Source organism: Dasypus novemcinctus, chromosome 1 (genome assembly GCF_030445035.2).
Source record: "Dasypus novemcinctus isolate mDasNov1 chromosome 1, mDasNov1.1.hap2, whole genome shotgun sequence".
NCBI classification, from domain to species: Eukaryota; Metazoa; Chordata; class Mammalia; order Cingulata; family Dasypodidae; genus Dasypus; species Dasypus novemcinctus.
Genome location: NC_080673.1, coordinates 185,116,554 through 185,144,337, shown reverse-complemented (window position 1 = coordinate 185,144,337; position 27,784 = coordinate 185,116,554). Strand labels below are relative to the sequence as shown.

The 27,784-nt window shown below is 38.1% G+C and overlaps 1 long non-coding RNA gene across 1 annotated transcript in view; it reads right to left on the bottom strand.

Annotated features, from left to right (window-relative positions):
* Positions 1-360: 360 nt before the first annotated feature.
* LOC131278759 (uncharacterized) overlaps positions 361-27,784 on the bottom strand; it is a 49,913-nt gene continuing 22,489 nt past the window's right edge. Inside the window, exon 3 of the long non-coding RNA XR_009186196.2 lies at positions 361-551. This is a non-coding gene — a long non-coding RNA (uncharacterized lncRNA). The remainder of the gene's footprint in view (positions 552-27,784) is intronic.

Genomic DNA, 27,784 nt, shown 5'->3' with positions numbered 1-27,784 from the left:
GGAATTATGTGGCACCCCCAGGAGTTTATAGCTGTCATCATTCTCATGCTAGTGCACACTCAGCCTCAGCAGCCACCAAAATCATCATTTAAGGGTTCCTTAAATGGCTCCATGCTTCTGCTCCAGGTAAGGAGATCTTGGCTGTGTTTTTGTATGCTCCTCCCTCATCTGATCTCAGTGTGATGTTTGCCATGACATCATTTCTTTGCTCTAAGAGAAGTCATTGATTTTCAATTTCTCCAGCCTTTCCTTGTTTTAAGGATGGGTGATGACTTTCAAGCACTTTACATGTTAGAGCTGAAAACATCAGTGTATATTTTTAAAAGTGTATTCAATTTTGCACATATAATTTATGCTAGTCTTTTGAATTAGAATTTCTGAATGACTATGTCATAGCAATTGTCTTTTTACCTTTCTCTTCAGATATCTTCTTTTTGTGTGCATCATTATGTAAAAATGTTCTTTCCTGCCACTTCACCATGAAGAATTTTTGTTGATTTATTTCCTTTTCTTCTTCGATTACACCAGTCATATCCGCTCACCATTAAAGACTAAAGATTAAAAGACACAAAGTTTCTTATTTTCTTATGATATCAAATAGTAAATAATAAACAGAGTAGTTGATGTGACTCTGTGACTCAACTATAACTGAATATCATTCATCATGGGGAAATTTTGCTTGTAATGGCCAATCTAAAATGACAGACAAAAATAAGACTAGCATCTTCAAAACTGCACTACAAATCTGTTACTTTTCTCTTATTCACTGCTTTCAACATGATGTGTGTGTGTGTGGTGGGGTACTTAATGGGCTCAGTAATTGAAAATTTAGAGTCTAGGCTAATGAATGTGTCAAAGCATGGGACAAAGTGCAACCTGGTGCCTCCTGTCAAAATATGTATACTACTCTTTCTTTGGAGACTTCAGAAAACTCCAGTAGTTGAGGAAGGAAGAATATCTAACCCTGGAGCACAATGCTTTATGAACACCGTGTAGCTCACAATCTTTTAAAAACAGAGCATTGTTGTTGTGTAAGTTTACCCTTTGACAAATGATTGTTTTATTATATACTATACTCCTTACAAAAGAATATAAAATTAGATACACCTCACCACCCCACCCACTCATTTATACATCTCTCTCACCTCTGTAACTAAACCTAACATTTAAAGAGAGGAAAAGTTATTCCTAGGGAGCCCTGTACTGGAATAATGAAATGAGAAATGAGCCAACCTGGGGAGCAGGTGCGAGTTTCCTACTGAATAACCAGCATTCTCTTTGCAGTAGCAGTCCTCATTTTCTGCCAGTCCAAAACCAGAGAGCCTGTGATGGTGTCCCTTCCAAAAGAATTGTCACCTAACCTTAATAAGTAAACCTCTCTATGAAAACAAAGGGGCATTAATTGTTGATGTCTTTCTGCAACAACTTTTTGAGAAAATGTTCAGTATAAATGCAAAAATGTATGTGTCCTTCTTCTCTGTGTCCCCAAAGAGAAATTCTTCTAGACACAATATCATATGGAAATAACAGTACACCCCATTAATTACTCTCTCTGAGGAAGAGACATGTGACACGTCTTACAGACTCAGCTCAAAAGAGAAGATAACCAAAGCGCTCATTATATATTTTCTCCTTACACAGCACATTAAATCTTAAGAAAGAAGGTCATTTTATCATAAAGTCAGCAAAAAACAAAACAAAGCTCCTATTTTCACACCTCTGGCCATTTGGAAGATTATGCATTATGTTACTAATATTGTTTCCCGAAGAACCCATGTGGTATAGTGGAGGGAAAATGGAATTTCTAATTTTAAAAAAGCACAAATTGAATCTCTGTAATTGTTTAGTCCATGGGATATTCTAAGATTACTTAACCTCTCTGTTCCTCATACACAAAATAATATTTATCTCTGGGAATTGTAGTGAGAAACTTATGAGATGATGAAAGCAAAGTATTTCATATACAGCTGGCCCAGAGAATATCCTAGAAAATATTTCTTTCTTCTTACCCATTAGTCTGGCAGTTGGTAAAGTTGACCTAAAGAGCATCCATAAGCTCCAATTCCTTTCCCCACTGATAAGCTGGAGGGTATGTTCTCAGAAATATCAACAAACTCATCTGGTTTAACATTCTTTATACTTATCTTATAAATGTTTCTTTCCCTTTCTTTGAGGGCCTTTCCCATCAGATATGAAGGCATGGATTTTAAATGGAAGCTGCCATCTTCTTAGATAACCAGAGTTACATGCACATTTTATGGATCAAAGCTGGGCCAATCAGAGAACACTCAACCCAGGCAAGACAGAACATCCCACTGGGTATTTTCCATTGACTGTTGGAGGGGAAAATTCCTTTCTAGAGAAATCTGGAGAGGCAGAAATATTTTCCTGTCTGAAGGAATAACAGCCTGGAAGCTTTAGGTGGGGCAGTGATGTTTTCTATTAGAGGAGAAAGTCAGTTGCAATAGAAGGACATGAGGTTGCTAAGCAGAAAGAAGTTTCAAGTCACCTTTCCCCTGACACTCCTCAAAATGTCACTGTTCCCATTTGCCAATGAAATCATTCCTTTAAGATTCAGCCCAGGTATTGTTTTCTCTGGGAAGCCTGTTATGATAGTGTTGGACAAAATTTAGGAATATGCCTTCTGTCATCTCATAGAACCCTGTGAATCCTTCTTTCCTAAAACAGAACCACATTACTGTACAATGAGTTAAGAGTCAAGAGAAACTTGTTTCACCTTGCAATACCCAGTGTTTCTTTATACTGAGCACATTCTTGTCCCTGGATACAGGCATATTACAATGTTGCCGTTTTTTTTTTTTTTTTTCATTATTCATGGTAGTTATGTTCTATAAAGTCACCATGAACAATGAATTAACAAATACTGAATCACTGTTCCTAAGGAAAGTGGACGTTTAGGTTTCTATGGGCCTCTGGTTGTAGCGTTTTCATCAACCAAGGAATACATAACCTTGTTGATGGTGTTTTTATGTAAAGACACTTTAATATATATTGTTGATTCATTAACAATGAACTTATAGTCAGTGTGAAATTTACATAGCATCCTACTTAGGAACACTAGATAGCACTTCAGCACTATGCTTAGGGGCCATTTTAAAGTGCAGTCACACAAAAAAAGATACAAAATATGAGAAACATATGACAAGAACAGTTGTTTACAGTATGAGACTGTGAGTGATGAAATAAGCAGGCAGAGTGTGGTCTTGTTTGACCTCAGATGGCAACCTGGACATTGAGCAACTAAAATTTTCATTGTTCTGCTATTTTTTTCCCTTTATTTTCTTTTAAATGTTACATTTAAAAAATATGAGGTCCCCATACTTTCTCATGCTGCTCCATTTTGGGCAATTGTATGGGTCTGAGGCCAGGCCAAAAGGGTGCCAGGGTCCCACTACTAGAGCTGAGGAGCATGTGAGGTCCCTTGGGTTTATGTCTCAGCACCCATGGCTGAAGTCCAGGACTGAAGTCCAATAGTACCACTGTGTAGGGTCTGGGTGCTGGGAGCTGAGAGGCAGAGTGGGGTGGGATTGGGTTAGCTAGTGCAGGAATGGGGCTCGGAGTGCTGTTGGACTAGGAGTGATCCCTACTGACAGGTGCTGGTGACTTGGCCTTGCCTGGGGCTGGGGGGAAAGGTGGGGAGGAGGGCAGGGAGAAAGTGAGGGAAGGAAAACACTGGCTCCATAAGTTCTATGAAGATGAAGATCAGTGCAAGGCCTGCATGGCATGGCCCAGTTCAATGGTCAGAGTGCCAGCAAGAAAGGGCATGTGAGGTCCCTGTACAATGGCAGGACAGGCTCCATGAAGAAGCAAGGTCAACAGCCACATGGCACCACCGTTATGTACGGGTAGCATGCACTGGTCTTTGAAATTTCATCTTCATGTATCTTCATGGTTGTTTTGATTGCTCTTGTTGAGATGTAATGACTTAAACACATATTTAATATCTTTTTACCACCATCATATGAGACTGGAAAACTCAGCAAAATATTCCCCGCCCCCCCCCCACATCCCCCTCCAAAAAAAAATCTAACTTTCTAGGAAAATATTCATATCATGGGTATAAAACACTGCTCAGCTATCCATAAATAATGTTTTAAGTTTTGGCAAAGAAATAACACTGCTGTTTGAATGTCTAATTTTTATGAAACAATCCAGTTTGTTTGTGTTAATTATAAGAGTACTTCAACCCACAGACAAAATATAACATGTTAAATGCCAACATTTGAGAAAAGAAAAGTCACAATGTTTTTACACTTTAAATCAACAGGTTTTCATTCCTTGTTTTCTTTTTTTTAAAGATTGTTGAAAGTACCAAGGTTCTTAATTGAATTGAAGTGAACCTAAAGTGAATTGATTTTCACACTCCTTAAACTTTCCTCCAGGAAACAGTAATCAGAAGCCAAAGATGGAGATGCCCTCAGGCAAGAAGTGGTTTGAAAATAAATGGGACAATTTTCTAAGAGGGGCACAAAAAGATAGTTTTGGCTCATCCTTTTCTATGTTTTTACTAATTCTCATTTAGAGAGTAATCACCAAGTCCTTGTAACTTAACAAAGGAACTTAACAAAGCTAGGGCTTGCTCTTAGATTGCAATTTTCCAACAATGCCTTTCAAGCCAATTCATGTTCAGTGCCAGAGAGAGAGGATTTATAATTGACCTCTCCATCTAGATTGCTCATCTAACCTTCCAAATCAGGCAACAATGGGAGTACATCGGGTTCAGAGCCTGGAAGACTTTATGTTTATGTTTAAATCCAGTTTTCGCCAAGTTCAAGCTGTGAACTTCAGAAAGTCTCAGTGTGTCTAAGCCTAAATATACTCACATGAAAACTACAGCTAAATGATACCAATCTCTCAAAGTTCTTTCACGGAAAAAATGAGATTGGTATATAAAGGTGTAAGACTGTGCATGACATACAGTAGGTGCTTATTAACAATAGTATTCAACAATTTTAAGAAATTATATATTTGTTCATGCCAGGTATTGTGTGAGTGCTGGCAAATAAAGGCCTTTGGTGAGGGCAAGCTCTTGGTGAGGGACATAACCAGTTAACAAGTCAATGAATGCAGTATGAACAGGAGAATGAATAATTACAGATTTTAATAAATATACTGAAAGGGAAAAACAAACAGGATACTATGATGGTGACTGGTAAGAGAAGGGGAGACAGGAAAATCAGGAGAGGACCTCCTGAACCTAAGGCATTTAAACTGAGAGATAAAAAGTTTTGGATTCTAGTTAGGGGAAATTGCCTAGAGAATATTCCAGGCAGAAGGGACATATGCAAAGGCCCCAGACAGGAAACGTCTTCGCTGGTTCAGAAAACAGAAAGGAAATGTGTGTGGCTGGAGCCTAGAGAACAGGCAGATTTTTCAAATAAGTTTAGGTTAGATATGGACAGTAGAAACCTGCAGGCAATAGAAAGAATTTGATTCTAATTGCAATGGGAAAGGACATTGCATTAGTCAGCCAAAGGAGTGGTGATGCAAAGAACCACAAATCTGTTGGCTTTTATAAAGGGTATTTAAAGAGTCCAACTCAAGGTACCATAAGAGGTGCTTTCTCACCCAAGTCAGTTGCCACATGTTGATACAAGGTGGCAGGCAGTGTCTGCGAGGGTTCAGGCTTCCTCTTTCCTCTTAAGGCTCCATAGTCCCAGCTTCTTCCAATCTCAGCTGTAGGCTGGCCTTGGGCTCGTCCTCTTCTTCTAGGGCTGGTTTCTTTCCTGAATCAGCTGCTCTGTTAGCTTCACAAGGTCAGCTGTAGACTATCAGGCTCATCTCTCTTCCTGGGGCCTCTGCTATGTGTAATGAGCTGTCTTTCTTCCTCTATGTTCTCTCTGTGATCTACTTCTGTGTGAGAGTCTGTTTTATCAGCCTAAGGGGGCTGGGACTTAAAGCTAAGTCATACTCTAATGACTTGGTTGAATCCAAGTTCTAATGTTAACATAATTTAATCAGACATTTCAGCTGAATCTAATACAAAAGGTTATTATACTCAGAGAGCAAGACCAGTTTACAAACATAATATCTCTTTTTGGAATTCGTAAATAATATCAATCTACCAGAGAGGTTTTGAAAGATTAAAGCAGTAGAGTAGCCTACTCTTGACTCACCTGGTTGCTGTGTGGATTGAACAGACTACAGATGAGCAAGGGTTGAAACAAGGGAGACCAGCTAGGAAGATATTAAAATAGCCTATGTGAGAAATGATGGTAATTTGTACTAAGATGGTAGTAACAGAAATGGAGATATTTGAACTGAAAAATCATACACATTTGTAGCTTATGATCTTGTGATTAGTAACATCAACCACACCACTGAGTTGCAATTTTAAAATATTTCACAACAAAGTACTTACCCTCAGCATTGACTCTCATTTTCCTGAAAGCTTCCTTTCCTTCTCTCTGCTATGTTTGTTCATGTCTGTCTTGTCCCCTCAGATCGAGATGTTCAGTGAGAATGGAGACTACATCTTACCTTTCTTGCTTGCTACCTCTCTCTACTATTCTCATTTCTATCCTAGGGACAATCATTCCTATCCTAGGGACAAAAAAGAATGACCAAAATAAAAAGACCGTGAAAGTCAGAGAGGGTAATTTGCAAGGATAACAAGTTTCTCTCTGGTTTTCTTCCTTTCTAGAACATATTGTATCCCCTTCCTCTGAAATCAGAGGTGTTCTGCTATTCTAAAGAATGTTACTCATACCAAAAAATTCCACCTGATTATCTGGTTCAGAAATAGTTTCTTTAACCATCCCATCCTAATCAGAGGTAAGTTCTTGTCTCTGACATTCTTGCTGGCCATAATTAGCTCTAGTTAAATTGCCTCTGTGCACACTGGCAAGCAGATCACCTACATCAAAACTGCTACCAGCTTAAGCTTACTCTGGGGAGATACTGTGTGTGACAGACTTTATCTTCAGGGCAAAGTGCCATTGAATGCCGTCATAGAATCCATCGCTTTGCCCAGTTCAGCTAGGACAGTATTTGATCGATGGGGCTTATGGGCAAGTGTCAGAAAAGTAAGGATACTAATCATTTGCAGCCACATGACACCATTCATCCAGACATCTCAGAGGATTTCGCCTGAGTTAATTAATTCTGACAATGCCTCTGTGAGTGAGGTAAGTATTTTTATCCCCATTTTACAGGTGAGGAGACTGAGTAATGGAGAAATTAAATAGTCTTCCCAAGGTTGCTTAACAGGGAGATGAACACCCGAGCTGAGGCCCTGTCTGCCTTGTCCATTAAATGCATCAGTTCATCATTACTTGCTGCGTCTGAGACAATCATGTTTTATTAATGTACACTGTTAAGCAGCTGCCACATTTTACCCAAGAGATGGCCAGGTACCGTCAGGGAGACAGTAATTTTGGTTTTACAGCAAATTTGGTAGCAAATGCTAAAGGAAAGTAAACTGCCTGACTTCCGTTATATCACTCACTCACTGTCCTTAATGACTTCTTGCTTGGGAAGAAAAATCTGGTCAGAAACTTTTGATAGGCTATACTGTATGTAAAAGTAATTGAGGGTAATTTTTGACATAAGAAGGGAAACACATGGCAGCTACAATACCCAATAAGAGGGGAAACTGGTAGTAAAAAAGAAAAGAAAAGTCCCTCATTATTTTGCATCAACACCAATAGAGAAGTGACTGAAATAAACATGTTAATGTTTCACATGATAAACCCTGAGGAAGACTGAGAAACTTTGAAAGCTGGAAAACAGTATCCAGGTAGAAATTTCTAAAGTCCTTACTTTGGCCAGGGTGTAAAATTTCTGCTCTTTGCAGGATTATAGAGTTAATGGAAAGGTGAAGGGCAGAGAAGCCAAGCCTGAGACAGATGTGAAAGAAGTGAAATTTGTTTTCAAGGCCCTCCTGTGACCTCTTCTTTGTTTGCTTTCTTGCACTGCAGTATGTGGCTGTGAAAAGAATATGGGGTTTAGGATTAGGAAAATATCTTGCCATTTTAGTTGAGTTACCTTCAGCAAGATATTTATTTTTCTGAACCCTTCTTTCCTCATCTGTAAATTTTGGATGTTACCTACTTTGCAGAAAGCAATGCTTAATTTTATGGATCAACTTGGCTAGGTTATTTTGTCTGTTTTGTTTGCTTAACCACTGGCCTCCTTATGGGTAGGAAGTATTTTGTAGATGGGATTCACATTTGCAATCAGTTGACCTTTAGTAAAGTAGGACTACCTTCCATAATGTGAGTGGGCCTCATCCAATCAGTTGGAGGCCTTAAATTCAAAACACCTAGAGTTCCAGGGATCAGAAGGAATTCTGCCTCAAGACTTCATCTCCTACTCTTTCCTGAGTTTCCTGCCTGAGGAATTTGGACTTATGACTTCACCATCAACTCTTGTGTGCCCTACAGATTTTGGACTTGCCAGCCCTATAATCACATGAGTCAATTCCTTATAGAGTCATTTGGCGCTACCCCAGAAAAACATGTTCTTTATCTTAATCCAAACCTGTGGGTATGACTCCATTGTAAGGAAGATATTTTGATGAGATTACTTCAGTTAAGGTGTGGCCTAACTCAATCAATATGGGTCTTAGCTCTATTACCAGAGTCCTTTATAAACAGAATGAGATTCACACAGATGGAAAGCCACATAGGGAGCAACCAGAAGCTGAACATCAAGGGAATCCAAAAGAGAAGGGAGAGGTCAGGAGAGGCCACCATGTACATTCCCATGTGACAAAGAAGCCCAGGACCAAGGATCACCAGCCTCCAGTCCCAGAATTCCAGTCTTCGGGAAGAAAGCATTGCCTTGATAATGCCTTGACTTGGACATCTATTAGCTTCAAAACCATGAGTTTTTAAATTTCCATTGTTTTAAACCAACCCATTGCATGATATTTGCTTGAACAGCCAAGGAAACTAAAACATACATGTAAATATTCTGTTCATTTTGTTTCTACTCCTAGAAACCCTGACTGATATACAGGATTTTAGAGAAGATGAAATGAAATAGTATATACAAGAGTCTAGTTCAGGATGTGGCATGAAATAGACACTCAATAAAATGTAAATATTGCTAATATTGTTAGTAACGTTTCCCTCCACCAAATTCCCGAAACGTCCCCTGAACCTTCAAATATACCTTAGCTGTTCATTTTGATCCCTACTGGGCCAATAAGAATTGGCCTTCCCACACACTGTCCATTGTCTCCATTTCTTCCTTCCCCCTCCTCACTACTTACTTATTCTATAATCCAGCTCCTTTGGCATGTCTTTGAATAGTCAATTGACCCATCAGAGCCTGAGATCCTTCATCTGTTAATAGCACCTCCCCTTCATCTTCCTTTTCTCACAAAATTATTATAAGAAACAAATGGATGATTAAGTCAGATTGCATTGCAAACTCTGGTATGCCATAAAATTTAAGTTTTTAAACATAACTATTATTATTTCCTAGTGCTTAACTGATGGAAGAAACTTCATCTTAATTATTCACAGTATACACTAATGATAAAGTGTAAGTCGTGTACCTCCACTAGGTTCATTGGTTCATTTTTATAGAGTTCTTTAGTACCTTAATCCAACGTAGGAGATATTAGAGAAATTCCAAGGCAGAACAAAGAACATAGTGAGGAATTCTTCTGAATGAAGGGATCCCCAAATTAATGTCCCTGTGCCTAACCTTTAAATAAGGATAGTCCTGGCACATTTATATATTTCTGCAAACCCTGTACACAGTATTTAAAGGTATCTTGATAAAGAAATGGCAAAAGAAAAGAAATTGATCATCTGTTCACATAAACAGCCAGGATTCCATTTTCCCCTTCCCTGTTTTGCTCTCATACTGAAAAGTTTCTCCTATATGAGAACTTCAAGTTAAATTTCTATTTTTTTCTTCTGAGCTAAGAAGAGTTTTTCCGCTGCAAGTGTTAATTGTCCTGACAAGGTTGCCTGTCCTCTTAATTTGTGGCAGTACCTGTGTTAAATGGTGCAAAATGTACAAGGCTCTATTGTACTGCTAGGAAATGCTATTAAGAAAGGGGCTCCTGTTTTTCATATAAAAACTCTGCTAACAGTTTTAGCGGTGGAAAAGTAAGCTTAATACAAATACAAAATCCAAATGCCACATAGCTAATAAAATGATAAGAAGATTCTGGCACTGATTTTCAGTGCTTGCAATGATGTGCTAAAATATGCCAAGTCATGCTCAGGAAGAACATTACGCTGTTCTTATAAATGGGACATAAGGATCAGCTCAAGCAGTAGAGTCTAATTACTATTATTAATAATAGCAAGAGTATATTAATCTCTCCTATGAGTGAGCAGGTATAATATTGACCTTTTCTTTCAAAGACAGCTCTAATGGTATTATTTACTATGCCAGAAATTCTATTGTACATTAATAGTTACAAAATGATGGGCAAAATGATGACCCATGGTTCACCATCAAAATTATTTTGCATTCTGCTGGACAAAAGTATGGTTATGCCCTCGACTAAAGAGCATAGGGTTCAACTCATAAAAAATAGGGTAGAAAATAAGCATTAGCCTAACCTATTAATAGAAGAGCAGCTGAAATTAGTTAGAAGGTATCGCACATTTATTTATCTATCTATCCATTGATCCATCCATCCACCCATCCTTTCATCTATCCATCCACCTATCCATCCATCCATTTATCCATTCATCCAGCAACCTCTCTTAAACATACCCTTTGTGCTTTACTATCACCGAAACCAGCATACATTAAGGAATACATATTGACAGTAGAACCAGGATTCTCATGGTAGGTCAATCAGGTGTGGCAAAGACAGCATCAAGTCACTAAATCTCATGCACTCTTACACATTTCTCATATTCAGTCAATGAGGTTTGTATCTGTCAATGGATTTTGATGAAAAGTGACATCTGTCACTCTAAGGACAATACAAGACCCAGCATGGCTCCTTTTACCTTTCTCTCCCCCGCTATGAAATTTAAAGACCACATATTGCAGAAGGCATACCCACAAGATGGATGACGACCACCCAGCCCACATCAGTTCCCTATGAGGGAGGAGTGAGATCCTTTTGTCATATTAAGCCACTTAGATTGTGAGGGTTTTCCTGTTGTAGCAGCTAGTATTAATTATCCTGACTAATATATCAAGAACCCAGCATTGTATATGAATATTCTCAGTGATTTGGGGCATCACTCAACAATCCAGAATCTGTTTGTTTGTTTTTTTCATTAGTTAAATAAGGAATACCCTTGTCTCTAGCTTTCTCCAATTTGTAAAAAATTCTTTGAATATAAAGCAAGAAACTAAACCATTAATTACTGGGTTTAATCTGTAGCCTTCTCTTACTCTATAGACAGAATATATTGCCTCATCATTGACATTCTTAGAGCTTGTATGCATAGTTTTTTTTATAGAATTTAACCCCACTTATATTGTAATTATTTGTTTATGAATCTGTTTTTTGTTTGTTTGTTTGTTTGTTTGTATGAAACTGTGAACTCCTCTGGGGAAAGAACTGTGTTTTTGATCACTTTATCACCAGAACCTGGGACAGTGCTTAGCAATCAATAAATTTTTGTTGAGATGTAATTACGAATCTTGAAAAGAAAGCTTACAATAGCTTATCTGTCTCCCCTCCCTGCCATCACTGCAGAAAAATTGCTACATAGGATATGTAAGGAGTTTTAGAGAATGGAAGCACATACAAAGAAGGGGTAGAGGATGGGAGAAAGAAAGAATGAAAAAGCAATTGAGACTAGGGAAGAGGATGGAATAGCCAAGTGCTGTCAAAGGGAACACAAAGAAAGTATGAGGGGATTAAGCCAGATCACATAGTAAGAAGTCCAGGTCAGGGCACAAAGGCCATTTAGAGCAGATCACCTAATCAATTTTGAAGCAAAAAATGAAATGTGACAGAGGATTGGGAGTACAGAGATGGAATGATCATATATCCAATATATTTCCTTTTCGATCAGGGACATGTTCAACTGGGACTTAGAGGGAATGTAAATTTGAGATCTGATGGCAAAGCCTCAACTCCCCAGGTGTCTGGGGCCAAGAATACAAGGCAGGGAAGTTGGTCAGGATGCTGGTGACAGTTTCAAACTTGTTTGACAAGTAGAACAAGAGATGATGTAGCTACTGGAAGACAAGTGTATTATCAGACCTCTTGTATCATCTCAACTAATATAATCAAAGGAATAAAACTTTTCACTGAAAGTGTCTAACTAAATGTAGCTATTTCAACAAAGCAGTCTCTATGCCCTTGGTGGGCCACCAGTGTTGTTAGAAGACCTGTGTTTTTTGTTGCTTTTTTTAAAGATTTATTTTTTTATTTATTTCTCTCCCCTTCTCTGCCCTCCCCTCCCCCACCAGTTGTCTGCTCTCTGTGTCCATTTGCTGTGTTTTCCTATGTGTCTGCTTATATTCATGTCAGTGGCACCTGGAATCTGTGTCTCTTTTTGTTGCATCATCTTGCTGCGTCAGCTCTCCATGTGTGCGGTGCCACTGCTGGGCATGCTGCACTTTTTTCACATGGGGTGGCTCTCCTCATTGGGCACACCCCTTGCACGTGGGGCTCCTCTACACAGGGAACCCTCCTGTGTGGCATGGCACTCCTTGTGCACATCAGCACTGAGCATGGGCCAGCTCATCAACGGGACACAGATTTGGACCAATGGATAGAGCATCTGCCTACCACATGGAAAGTCCAAGAAGACCTGTGTTTTAACACCAGTTTGCAATCATTTGCCATCTTTCAAGCAAAAAACCATACTCTTTCAGCACACTCTTCTTTGTCTCTGAAATTGACGTCTAACGTACCATCCTCCATCTGGAGAAGGTGAAAAAAGGGGCATAAATATTTGAAACAACCATCTCCCTGAGCTGGCTAAGGCAAACCAGGCCTAGGTATCAGCTACACAGAACTATGTTCAAGTTGGAGATTAAATTGCAGGGTGCCCAAAAAAGCAAGAGCTACGAAGTGTAGGAGGCAAAGTGTGGTGGGTGCTGAGAGAAGTGCAAGCAAAACCCAGAAGGCCATTGCAAAGGCAAAAGTAAGAAATAAAGTCAATCAGGAGACAGCCATCTCTGGAAAAATTGGGAGAAGAATAAAGGAATTATATTTCTACACCAGCTTTATTCCAAAATGTAGTCAATGGAAATGTATTCTTTAACAAGTTTTGTCTCTATACCTTAGAACAAAATTACAGTAATTTTTTTCTTAGCGCTTGAGTTTCATAAACCATACCCCTGAATAATTCTCCTGTGTCTAAATTCCTTCCTTAGGTACTAGCTGGTATACCTGCTTTCCTCAGCCTTAATAGCTGCTTTTGCTACAAGAAGGCCTTTTATAAGCTAGAATCCTATTTGTGAATTTCACAAATCTAGTGGTGTAATCCTTTTAGTCTATGGGTCACCCAGCAGGGATCGTTTAGTCTACTAGTTTTCACAAATCTAGTGGTTTAATCCTTTTAGTCTGCTAGTCACCCAGCAAGGATCATCTACCTGTTGCCTGAGTCTCTCTCCCTGCTGGATGTGCCCTAATTTCCCTGCCTGTTCCTTATATGACATCTCTTCACCAACTGCCTGGAATTCTTAATTCTTAACCCTCTATACATTCTCCAAGACAACCTACTTCTGGGTCCAGAATTCCTTCCTTCAATACAGCTAGGTCAGTATATCTAGTCCCCCAGGTACTAATCCTTCAATTTCTGGGCTTCCAGATGAGTTCCAAGTTCTAATTATTATTGTTGCCATAAATTAAAATTATTAATCAATGTATGGGTTATCCATACATGTTTAAAAACCCTAGAGCCCATTCTGACTGCTTTTTCTTTTTGATGATTTTGAAAACATTTTTCATTTCTGTACATTTTGATATTGCTGATAAAATCACTTTTTTATTTCTAAATTTATGAAGAAAAATCCCAACCACCAACCCTCTGATTTCTCTTGTTTTCTCTTTACTGAGAACTGGGTAACATGACCAAGATGAATGGTATTATGATGACTAGATTACATCAATCATAATGCATTTTGGGGTAGGGGCCTAACATCCATACAATCAAGGGAACTCAGTCTACTACCTAAACAAATTGAAGTTTGTTTTCAGGTTTTGAATAGGCAATAGGATATGTCTTATTTTTCTTTGTAATAGTCTCATTATTAAGTTAATTGATTAAAAACATTCTAAAAATTAGAACTCTCTGGCAATCCAGGGTGGCATTGAATTTTTTCCCCTCGAAATGTTCAAGAAGATGTCATTTGATTACCTGGAAGTATATTATTAATATATGTGTTCAAATAACTTAGATATTAACTTCACTACAACACCTAATAGGAGAAGGCCCTAAGCAATTGGAAAAAATCATGAATACACTGGATGTAAGAGCAAAGGAAAGAGGAAGACTTTCAAAAGCAAACCTGGCTCATTTAATGATTTTACAAGGACCAATAAACTTATGGCCCATAGTGACTGTGAGACAAAACGTTGTCCTCCAATCTCCATTCTTGCTTTCCTCCTTAAGTAAGAGAGTCCTTAGGTTTTAATTATGCATATGTCTGCCCAGATGAAGACTACAGTTCCCAGCTGCTTTTTGCAGGTAAGTCTGGCCATGTTGAGTTTTGTACAATGAGATGTGAATGGACGTGATATGTTTAACTTCCTATTAGTGGCCTTTTTTTTTTAAAGATTTATTATTTATTTATTTCTCTTCCCTTCCCCCCACCCCCACCCCAGTTGTCTGTTCTCTGTATCTCTTTACTGCCTCTTCTTTGTCGCTTCTGTTGTTGTCAGTGGCACAGGAATCTGTGTTTCTTTTTGTTGCATCAGCTCTCCATGTGTGCGGCACCATTCCTGGGCAGGCTGCACTTTCTTTCGTGCTGGGCGGCTCTCCTTACGAGCGCACTCCTTGCGCATGAGGCTCCCCTACGCGGGGGACTCCCCTGCGTGGCAGGGCACTCCTTGCAGTGCATCAGCACTGCACATGGGCCAGCTCCACACGGGTCAAGGAGGCCCAGGTTTTGACCCGTGGACCTCCCATGTGGTAGACGGACGCCCTAACCACTGGGCCAAGTCCGCCGCCTTAGTGGCCTTATGATCAGCAGATGATCTCTCCTGCCTTTCATCCTCCTTCCTCTTGTATGGAATGTGGATATTATGGTAAGTAATCTCAGACCACGAAGTGAAGCAAAACACTTGCAGTAACAGAGCAACAAGACAGAAAGAGCTTAGTTCCTAGACTATAAAATCACCCAAATCAGTTTGCATTGATTGTGCTCAGGGGTTACACCAGGAAGAAATAAACGTCTCCCTTGTTTAAGCCACTGTTATTTTGATCTTTGTTGCACAACAAAAATCTGAATCCAAATACAGTATTGGGTCTTCATCATTTCAGATGGTAATTTTCACATTACCTTTTATGCCACTACCAATAGGAAGCACTGGAAGGAATTTAATAGCTCAAGACCACTCTTATCTCCATCATTCTCTATAGAAGGCCTCAATTCTTTGACAATTCTGGCAATTAAGGACAATTAGATGACATTTATGAACTACACCCCTAATTCACAAATATGCCTGCACCTGTATCTGTTTTGACTTACACCCTCCTGCAATGACAGAGTAAGGGAGACAGATTGAAATGTCTCAAGGAACTTACTCCTTTTGTTTTTTCATATAAATGTAACATTAAATTCTCTGGTGTTTTATTACCACTGGCATCAATAGATGTTCAGGTTCTTCAGCTGTGTGTGTGTGTGTGTGTGTCTAGTTGGAAAGTAGTGGTAGGACTGAGTGGAGAGTGACTCAAAAAATATTTTAAGAGCATTACTCATCTCAGACCTTGTGATGATTTTTTATGATAAAATATCCAGGAAAACATGGAAAGATAAGAGTACCTGATAATCCAAGAAACTAAGATTGACAACTAATCTCCTGCCAGAATCTTGGAGGAATTTCCTCTAATTATAATACTCATGAAGTAGAAAACAGAAATACAATTGTTATCAGGTGACATTAAGACATACCTTGTCACTTACGTGAGATCAAAACTGCCAACTTGAAGTACAATACAGTGACACACAACACACTTTCTTTTGCTTTGGCTGGGAAATGCAGAATCTGTCCAACTGTCAACTACATTTTGATCATATAGCCAAGCTCTATCAAACAGAAATGGAAAATGGATTCTAAAGTAACTGTGTGTATTGTGTTATCTGTATGTGTGTGTACACACACATAAACACATATATACACACTGATACACTGCATATTGACAATTATCTGCCTATCCACCTATTTATCTATCCACACATATTGAATCCCAAATTCCCCAATTTGGTTATCTCCTTCTAAATGTTTTAGGGGGTAATAATTTCCAGGAATGCTGCAAATCCTGAGGTAGAAGAAGTTAAGCTATGACAAATTTGCAATGTAGAATATAGCAGAAGAGGAAAAATCATGTAAGTGAACCTGAGCTGTCTTCAATGTTGCAGGAAAAGAAAGAACTACTCATGACTTTAGATCATCCATAAATAAATTCCCCTCCTCATAATAATTAAAGCAAATGTTTATTGGGCATTAAATATAAAGCCTCAACTGGAAGCCAAGCTGCCTGAATTCAAATATCAATTGCACATCTGACAGCTATGTGACTTTGGACAAATTACTTAACATGCTGCTGCCTTGATTTCCTTATCTGTAAAATGAGAATAAAATAGAATTCTGTGAATTAATATGTTTAAAGCACTTCAATCCTATATATGATATCAGTATCAATCCTTATAAAAATGCAAGTGGTATGTCCCATGATAGTGCCCATTTCAAAGATGGAGTAGAGTGGGTCTTAATTTAACTCCTCACAATTGGTAGAACAAGAATCCCAATGAATCTTCAATATACTAGGGCCCAAACCTGAATTGCTACAGTATATTGCTTCAAATACTGCATGAACAGTTGTCCTCCTAATACCATCATTCCCATTAAATAATTTTTTTTAAAGATTTATTTATTTGTTTCTCTTCCCTCCACCCCTGCCCCAGTTGTCTGTTCTCTGTGTCTATTTGCTACGTATTTTTCTTTGTCCGCTTCTGTTGTCAGCTGCACGGGAATCTGTGTTTCTTTTTGTTGCGTCATCTTGTGGTGTCAGCTCTCTGTGTGTGCGGTGCCACTCCTGGGCAGGCTGCACTTTCTTTCGCGCTGGGCAGCTCTCCTTATGGGGCGCACTCCTTGCACATGGGGCTCCCCTATGCAGGGGACACCCCTACGTGACAGGGCATTCCTTGCGCACATCAGCACTGCACATGGGCCAGCTCCACACAGGTCAAGGAGGCCCCGGGTTTGAACCACGGACCTCCCATGTGGTAGATGGATGCCCTAACCACTGGGCCAAGTTTGCTTCCCTAAATAAATAATTTCCAGACATTGAAAATGTGGCATTGAGTCATGAATATCAACAAATTTGCTTAAGATCTGAGGGAAAGATTTTTATAGAAACTTAAGGCAGAATCAAAGAAACTGATATAGTCCATCATCAACCATGGATAGACATCCCCTTGTTTAAAGATAATGAACTTGAAGAGAGAAAAAAGATGTTTCCCATGAAAACAGTCTGCCTGATGAAAAGAGAAATGGGAAACCAAGAAAAAGAGAAAGGACACTTTAAAAAGACACTAAAGAAAACACAGAAATTGCAGAAAGCATCTGCTTTGTAATCTCAATAGATTATGCAAACTACAGTCTAGAATAAAGAGATGAAAGATGAGATTACATGAAAAAAAAACTTGACATAAGAAGTGAGTTACCTGAGAGACAAGGAGAAATAAAAACTGGAGACTGACATGAAAAAGAAAGATTGTAAGATTAAAAATTCAATAATAGAATAAAAGCCTGCATTAAAAACAATAAACAGTAGCATTAATACTATAGAATTAGTGATGATGAATTTAAACCCCAGAATCTGCAGAAGGAATGTAGAATGAAGAAGCAAAGCTCAAAGGAACAAGCATCGATTATAAAGATGCAGGACACAGAGAAAGTTGAGACATAGGGATCTGTGGTTTTTCAGAAGCATGGATTACAACAGAAGCAATTATTGAAGACATGTTTGAAGAAATGTATCATGTGTAGAATATAATCAGTAAGTCTGCAGATCAAAAGTATACTTAATACCTAAGGTATATACGTGTGACATTTTTGTTTGTAATAAGTTTATAGATAAGTGTTACTAATATAGCCTGTGCATGAATTCAAACTTATCTAATTCTGTATTCAAGTGTGCCTAGTTTCTAGAAAGCCAATTAGATAATGTAGGCCCCATAGGCTTTAAGTATTCAGAAAGGATGTAGACTGAATGTGTATTCAAAGGTACATCCAGATGGAATGTGGGCGATATGTTAATTCAAGCTTACCTGGAATGTGGATGATATGTAGATTCAAGCTTACCTGGAATTCAAACGAACCCCTAAACCTCTCCTGGCCCCACACTATGTGTCTCTTGTATAAAAATAACCTAAAACACCTACTAGGGGCTCAACTTTTTTGGACAGGAATCCACCGGGCCAGGCCAATTGTAATAAATCTTCCTTCTCAGAGATTCCTGAGTCCTAGCCTTCAATATGCGATCACTGAATCCTCTTTGCTTCCAGTACATTACTGCTTATTACATGAGTATAACATGCATAATAAGGAAGAACTGAAAAATGCAGATAAAAAGGGAAACATTTTTAAAGCCAACCACAACACTCTTAAACAGTTATTACTAAATCAATGCTATATATCCAGACTGTACAAGAATAGTAAATAGATGAGCACACATAGGAAACCCACATGATTTTTGGTAGCATAGTTTAGTCAGTACTTGTACTATATATCTTCTCTACAAAAGCAACATATTTTTTGTGAAGTCACAAAATACATTCACAGCTAAATATTTAAACAATACAGAAAATTATTAATAGGAGAAAAAATTTTAAATACCAATTCCATAAATAAATACTATCATCATTCTGAAGAATATTCTTTCAGGCATCTCTCCATGCAATTCAAACTATAGATTAGATATAGATCTTATGAAAGGTGAGCACTGAAATAGATTGGGATAGACATAGAGAGAGAGACATTTTTACATAAATACATCATGTAACCAATGCTATATTGACATCTACTTTACCACTTAAATGTATCGGACTTCTTTCCATGTCAATTAATATACATTTATTTATCATATTAATTATTTCGTTAGATTATCTTGTATGGCTATGCCATGATTATTTAATGAATTGCCTATTGATGGACACTTAGACTGAATTTAACCTCTCTTTGCTTGGTTTCCTCGCCTGTGTCATGGGGATAACAAATACCACCCTCAGATTACTTTAAGGATAAACTGAGACAATAAGGGTTTGGATCTTAGAAAAATGCTTAATAGATATTAAGAGTTATATAGGTATTAGATATTATTTTATTAATATTATATTTAGATTATGATTTCTTTTACAGCCATAAACATGGCTATGATGAAGAAAGATCCTTACATGTACATATTAGTTTGAGTTCATTCTAAGTAAGGTCAGACAGATTTTGTGGGAAATGAAAATATTTTGTGGGGACCCCATCTTTAAGAAATACAATTCAAAATTAGGGACCAAATGTCAAGTCCTTGGAATGGGGTCATGTAAATGAAGGAATCTAAAGCTTGTGCTTTGTTAGTTTCATGAAAAATGTGTCTCTTAGAAGGCAGAGACCACATCTGTTGTTTTCACCTATGTGTGGCAGGAACCTAGCACAGTGACAGGTACATATTGGATCTTCTATGAATATGGTTTTATAAACTGAGTGGATCAATGAGAGAGAATACTTAAAATCCTGGTACAATTATCAAACTCAGCTGCTAGAATTTATACCATTTTAAGCTCTTTTCCAAAGTGCATTGTATTAGTCAGCCAAAGGGATGCTGATGCAAAATACCAGAAATTTGTTGGTTTTATAAAAGGTATTTATTTGGGGTAGTAGCTTAAGATACCAGGCCATAAAGTATAAGTTACTTCCGTCACCAAAATCTATTTTCACGTGTTGGAGCAAGATGGCTGCCAACATCTGCAAGGGTTCGCTTCCTGGATTCCTCTGTGCTCAGCTCCTCTGTTTTCTCCAGAAGATCAGCTGTAGACTATCAGATGAATGGCTCTGTCTCTCTCCCTGGCACTCCAGCTACAGCATCAAACTCCAACATCAAAACTCCAACTTTAAAAGCCCTTAACTCTGTCCTTTGCCATGCCTACTGGCACAAGATGTTTACATAATTACTTAATCAATTAAGCCTATGAACCCAATATAATCTAATATGCCCAGAGGAAAAGATCAGTTTACAAACATAATCTAATATTTCTTTTTGGAATTCATCAACGATATCAAACTGCTACACTCCACCCTCTGAATTCCAAAAAGGCATTACAATATTTTAAAAAAAACCTTAAATCATTTACAATGCAAATACTAAATCATATCACAATCATTTAAAGAAATACAGTTTGTCCTGGGGCAAAGTTCTGTCTGCTATAGACCTCTGAAACTTACAAAACAATTAATTTACTTCCAATACACAAATGGACAAATACAGTTCAGTAAACCTGCAGGGCATCCTCTACTCGATTTCAGTCTGAGAGTCATTCTTAAGATGATGGTTTCTTCTCTTAGGGCCAAATGGGACCAACCCTTTCCACATGCTTGCCCAATGGCCATTGTCTTGATTCCACCCTCATCAAGATCTGAGTGTCGACTCAGCTCCAGACCTCTCCCTCCAAGAGTGTGGGGTGATTGCTACACCTTACCCAATCTTCAGGTTAGGTTCTTAACCCCCCTAGTATAGTGATGTGAAGACAACATTCCTCCTAACTTTTGGCATACAGGCTCAACCCTCTCGGAGCAATGAGTTGACCACCTGGCCTTCCCTAACCTTTGGGGGACAGGTCCACCCCTCTCAGACCTGTGGGGTGCTGACCTTAACTGCACCAATCCTCAGGGAAAGTGCTCCACCCTCTCTGTACCCAGGGGCAACAAAACTCTCCCATAACATCGGACAGGAACATCCACCCTCTTCAACTGCTCGGGCAAATTCACCCTCTACGTACACATGGGGGGATTCGTCTCTTGGCCCAAAGTGATGTCCTAATTCCAGATCTCGGCTTCCATGGTTTTCCTCTTAAAGCTGTTTCTTCTTCAATGTCTCCTTTCCATGTCCTTTTTAGTGCAGGCTGACAGGGCTTTTGTTCATACAGCTCTCTCAAAAACCTTGTTGGTTTAGCATGCAGGAAACAAGGGTCCAAGCTATCAGACAGTAAGACTTTTCACTAGTCTTTCCTAGATAACTGCATCTTCAATCTTGATTTACCAGTTCCAAGTTTAGTTAAGTCCTCCAATAGGGCACTTTCATCTGGGAGTTTGATTTCCAGAGGCTTGAAATTTCCAGAATCACTTTCTGTTTTCTTTGTGCCCAACAGTTTAGTCCTCAATATCTTGCTCATCTAGCATTGTGCTATAAGCTGCAAGCAGAAGCCAAGCTGCATTCCCAAGGTTTACTTTGTAAATTTCTTCAGCTAAATGCCCAGTCTTGCCATTTTCAAATTCTGCCTTCCATAAAACACCAGGAGTTAATCTTGCTAAGTTCCCTATAACTTTAAAACACGGATTGCCTTTCCTCCAGTTTCCAGTAATAGTTTTATCATTTACTTCTAAGGCATCCTAACAAGTCTCTTTAGCATCCATATTGTTATCAACAGTCTCTTCAAAGCAATCTAGGCCTTTTCCATCAAATATCTCACAATTCCTCCAAAAAATACCCCTTACACTTTTATAAAACCATTCCAGCATTTTAATAATTGCAAAAGCACATCCCCACTTGTCGGTACCAAATTCTGTATTAGTCAGCCAAAGGGGTGCTGATGCAAAATACCAGAAATTGGTTGACTTTATAAAGGGTATTTATTTGGGGCAGGAGCTTACAGATACCAGGCCATAAAGCATAAGTTACTTCCCTCACCAAAGTCTATTTTCACATGTTGGAGCAAGATTGCTGCCGACGTCTGCAAAGGTTCAGGCTTCCTGGGTTCCTCTGTGCTCAGCGCCTCTGTTTTCTCTACAAGGTCAGCTGTAGACTATGAGGCTCTCTAGGCTTTGCCCCTCTTCATGAGGTTAGCTGTAGACTATCAGGCAAATGGCTCCGTCTCTCCCCCTGGGACTCCAGCTGCAGCATCAAACTCCAACATCAAAACTCCAACATTAAAAGCCCTTAACTTTGTCCCTTGCCATGCCTTTTATCTGTGAGTCTCCACCCACCAAAGGGTGGGGACTCAATGCCCTACTTGTGCAAGAGGTTTACATAATTACTTAATGAAGTAAATCCATGAATGCAATATAATCTATATGCCCAGAGGAAAAGATCAGCTTACAAACATAATTCAATATTTCTTTTTAGAATTCATCAATAATATCAAACTGCTACATGCATAATGGTGCTTACTTGCTCACAGTCTTGCCAACACAGGGTATTTTATTTTGTACAATTTTGTTTATTTTTACCAAAAAGAAATTTTCTAAGTATCATGGATTGAAGTTTGTCATTTTTCTCTTTATGCATTTTAAATTTTGTGTAATTGTTAGAAAGGTCTTGTGTGCTCTGAGATGATAAAAAAGTCACCCGTGTTATCATCTCAGTATTTTATGATAGAATTTTATATTTAATTATTAAAACCATTCAGAATGTACTATTATGAGGAATTATGTACATATCTAGTACTAGAGATATTCGGCTAGTTTTCCCTCAGAAAATTTGAATTAATTGCTTTCCCCACTGAGATAAAATGTCATCTGTATCATACACTAAATTGCAACATATATTGGGAAGTGGATATGTCTCCAGCAGTTGAGCACCTACTTCCCACATGAAAGGTTCCTGTTCAATCCTCTCCCTGTTACCTCAAAAAAAAAAATCCAATATATATTTAAATTGGTTTTGAGCCTCTCCATTTTGTTTTAATAATCTATGAAGATTTCAGGAGGAATTTCATTGGATTTATAAATTAATTTAGAAAAAAATTGATATCCTTTAATATTAATTCATCCTATCCAAGAATATGGTATGTCTCTCTTTTTAAGGGAATAATCCTTTCTGGCCCTCAGTAGAAATTTTGGTTTCCTTCATGTAAGTTTGACTATTTTTTGTTATGTTGGTCACAGGATCTTTATGATTTTTGTCATTCTGGGATGTTAAGTGTTTTTCCTCAATGTTTTCTAGCTGGTTACTATTTGATATGTAAAAAGACATACATTTATATTTAAGTTATAACCAGTCTTCTTACTTAATTTTCTTATTAATAGATCCTCCTAATTTCTTATTCATAGATTTTAATTTGATTAATTTCACTTACTTTAAGTATAATATTTTGTTTTAATCATATGCCTTCACATTAAAATACAAATAATAAAACAACAAATTGTCACAGGTAATCTTATTCCCCAAAAGTAATCAATATTTGGTGATACCTACTAATACTTACAAGAAATCATATTTTATAATCTATGTCAACAGAGAATGGACAGATAAATATACACCAAGACAGAATAATATGTTAATAGTAAATTTTAAGGACTTAATTTAATTTAACCTGAATTTTAAAAAATGAAAAAATATAGTCAACATGAAAGATTTAGTAACTTCATTTAAAGAATTTTTATTTGCTTTTGAATTATAAGATACTGAATCCTTTAAATTCTTCTGGATTCAAGGAAAAATATGAAAAATTTAAGAATCCAAAGGTATGATATATTTAAGCACATGTTCAATGTAGACACCTTGAATGATTCCTCACTATCAAATATGTTGTAATTAGCACTCACAAATTTCCTCACACTTTACCTCTCTCATAATTACCATTTTGATCCATAGTTACCCAAGTCAGTCTTATTTCTACATTTAAATGGACGTAATAATTTTATGGAATGCTCCTCCATTTTTGAGCACTTTATTTAATCTATCTCTTCACTTTTAGTAGATACTTTTTCCTAAGAAGTGCTTATGGGTTCTATCTTTGAGTGTTTTCCAAGTTTGAGTATGTTTTTTGACTTGTCCACTTCTCAATTATTGGCTGCATATTACAATTTTAGATAGCACTTTCTTTTCCTTTAAATTTGGTAGACTTTGCTTTACTATAGTCTTATGAGATGTCTCAGGATGCTGTGAAGTTTTTACCCTAGACAGTAAATAAGCTTTCCTATATGGGTAACTGAAGGAATCTTCCTTTAGCATTAAAATTTAGTACTTAATCAAAATAGAGCTAGATGCATATTTTTCTGTTTCAATTCTCCTAATAGTTGGTGTTCATTTTTATGCTTCCGTATAAATTTGAGAATACACTCAGAGTTTCTAAAATTTGAAACTACTGAATAAATTATGAGGGAATTTATCACATTAGGTTAGCCCATCAAAAGCACAGAATTTTCCCTGTAGTAGTTTGTAAATTCTCTGTTATTTCCTAGATTTAGAAATTTTTTTCTTAACAAATCAATTTTATTGATATATATTAATAAAGCATACATCCATCCAAAGTGTGCTATCAATGGTATTTGGTGTAATCACATAGTTATGCATTCATCACTTCAATCATTCTTGGAGCACTTTCATTATTCCAATAATAATAATAATAATAAACAAAACACAAACGAACTAATGAAACTCTTCATCTCTCAATCTGTCTATGCTCCCCCTGCCATACATCGCTGCTATTCTGTTTCCTTCTCTCCAGTATATTGGTATTTATATTTTGTAAAAACAGTCTTACACATGCAATATCACCCATATTCATGTTTTACATGAGATTTTACTATCTTGTACAGTCCCATGTTAGTTTTTAGCTTTCCTTCTAGTATTATACATGACCTTAGACTTACCCTTTCAATCAGAATAATTTCTGTTGATAAATGGATCACATTTTATTTTTTAGCTTATTATTATTAGTTGGTCTATCTGATAAGCTTACTTAGCTTTCTCATTTGATATAATTGTTTGGTACTTCCTCAATAACTTGAATATATGTTAAAAAATACCTTTGCCTTGAGAGGAATACATTTAAATTCCCCTATCACATATGTTTGCCAATATGGAAGCAGTGGGAGACTCCTGACAGGCTTCTCTATGACAAGAGTGGAAGAAAGAAATCATAAGAGTGCAAGTGTTTTTAAAACATTTGCTCATGTCACATTTGCTAACATTTCACTGACCAAAACAAGTTAGATGGCCAAACCTAGTGTCAAGGGGCAGATAAATATATTTTTTTCTCTGGCTGGAGGATCTGCTAAGTCACATGGCAAAGGTCATAAGCACAAGGAAGGTTGAATAGTTGGATCCATTATTGCAATCAAAAAGAGTTAATATTTTCACTCTTTAGAAATCAATAACTTAGAATTTATTTTAGCTTCAAAAAATGAATTTGGATCCTTTCTTTTTGTCTCCATGCTACTGAATATAAATTATTGTTGGTCACTAGTACAGTGACATTTTCTATTAATCGACAGATTAAGGTTTACTTTATTCTCTTTCTAATTTAACTGAATACATAACTCAGTTTTCATTTCATTTGGTATGTATTTCTCAAATCTGTGAGCCATTTCCCTCCATCACCCTATTCTTTTTCCCAGTGCTTCACAGAGAGAGAGAGAAAGAGAGAGAGAGAGATACACTCAACATACGACCTCTATGATTCATAAGGAAAATACAAATCATCAGACAGGAACTTCTTCAGTTGAATACTTCTGAAACTAGATAACTTCTTATATTCCTTTGTGCATTTTATCTTTGATCTTTGTTCCTTCTGCTACATAAAAAAGGAGATAGTCTGTCCTACCAATAAAAGCCAAATTGTCACCTGTACTCTATTCCATTTCCTTCCTCTTTTCTCAGGACCTTTTGCTATTAATAGTAAGTTCTAAAGTATGGACCACAATGTAAGCACAGATGTCGCCTTGTTTGAAAGCTATTGTCTCAGAGTCTGTACATCACTTTAAGTAAATACGATATGAATAAGTTATAAGAATATCACTGTGGAAGGGAAAAGGTTCTATGGTGGATGTATGGGAGTACTGTATATTGTATATATGAATTGCTGTGGTCTAGGGCTCTTGTGAAGAGAAGTTCAATAATTAGGAAAATAAAGAAAAAGAAAAAGATAGGATGTAGAATTTTTCCAAGTCAACACGTATTCTGTACCTGACCTTTAAACCCATCGCCTTATCCCATTTTGCTAGTAAGGGATCCTGACATTATATTGGGCTTCAATTTTCAGGAGGTTTTGGATCACAGAGTGGTTCGGCAGTGGCGGCAGAGGAATACTGGTATAGGACACTACTGACAGGTGATATAGGGCTGACAGGGAACTATATAGGGCACATGTCCAGGGTGCATGGTAATGTTTGGATATACTCATAGTGGCGACAATTAAAAACTAAAGCTGGGGGGGTACTGGGTTCCTGGCCGGGGGTGCTCTGTCATGGCCCCTAGGGGAGCAGTGGCAGTCCCCCAGGTGCAACGGTAAGGACCAGGAAGGAATGAGGGTCGAACAGTGAGAGCATGATACTAATGACTATGCTTGTGAGCCTATATGCCTGAAATAAGAACAAGGCCTAGAGCAGCACTGTGCCTGGGAATTTCCTCCTGACAGCCTTCATGTTACTCAAATGTGGCCAGTCTTGAAACCAAACTCAGTATGTAAATGCAATGCCTGCCCCCCAGCGTGGGACATGACACCCGGGGATGAGCCTCCCTGGCACCGAGGGATCACTACCAAGTACCAACTGATGATGCAACTGGAAAATGACCTTGAATTGAAGGTTCAATGCGGATCAGCAGAATATCACTGTCTATATATAATAACATGACTTTAAATTGCTGTTTGACCTAATGTAAGGGGGAAATGGAAAGGAGAAATGAGTTTATATGGCTACGAGTCTAAAAAAGAGTCTGGAGGCTTTCAGAAGGATTGCCCTTAAGCACAACTGAGCAGAGTCAAAGAGACAGATAAAGTAGATACAACCCCAGGTATTCATTCCTTTGAGGGCTAAAGAGACCCATGGGTTCTATGGTCATGGCAGATGGGGTTTACTGCCGTGGCAGATGGCCCTTCTTTGGAGCCGGTGTTTCTGTGTGATGGAACTAGACTCAGATGGGATCTCTTTGCACAAGGCTTTCATGCTACTTTACTGGAATTGTAGTTGGTGTTGGGGTTTAAGATATATTTAGGGGATTTGAATCTCTGGACTGACAATATGATAGCCAGGCCCTGAGCCCCAACAGACTTCAGCTCCTACAATCTGATTTATTGGACTCACCTCACTCAGCTAAGATGGAGTTGAAGAAGGACAACCACCACACCATGGAGTCTAGAGGGCCTACAACTGAAAGCAAGAGGATTGCATCCAGTATCCTTGTGGAATCTGAGCCTCCTCTTGACATAGAGGTGCAACGGACACAACCAATCCAAGGTCCACAGAGAAAAAGTGGCACTGGAGTGAGAAAAGTGGACATGGTGGCTGATGGGTATGGGGAATGGCAGGAAGAGATAAGAGGTAGAGGCGCCTTTGGGACTTAGAGTTGCCCTGGATGGTGCTTCGGGGGCAATCACTGGACATTGTAAATCCTCCCAGGGCCCACTGGATGGAATGTGGGAGAGTATGGGCCACGATGTAGACCATTGACCATGGGGTGCAGAGATGCCCAGAGATGTACTTACCAGGTGCAAT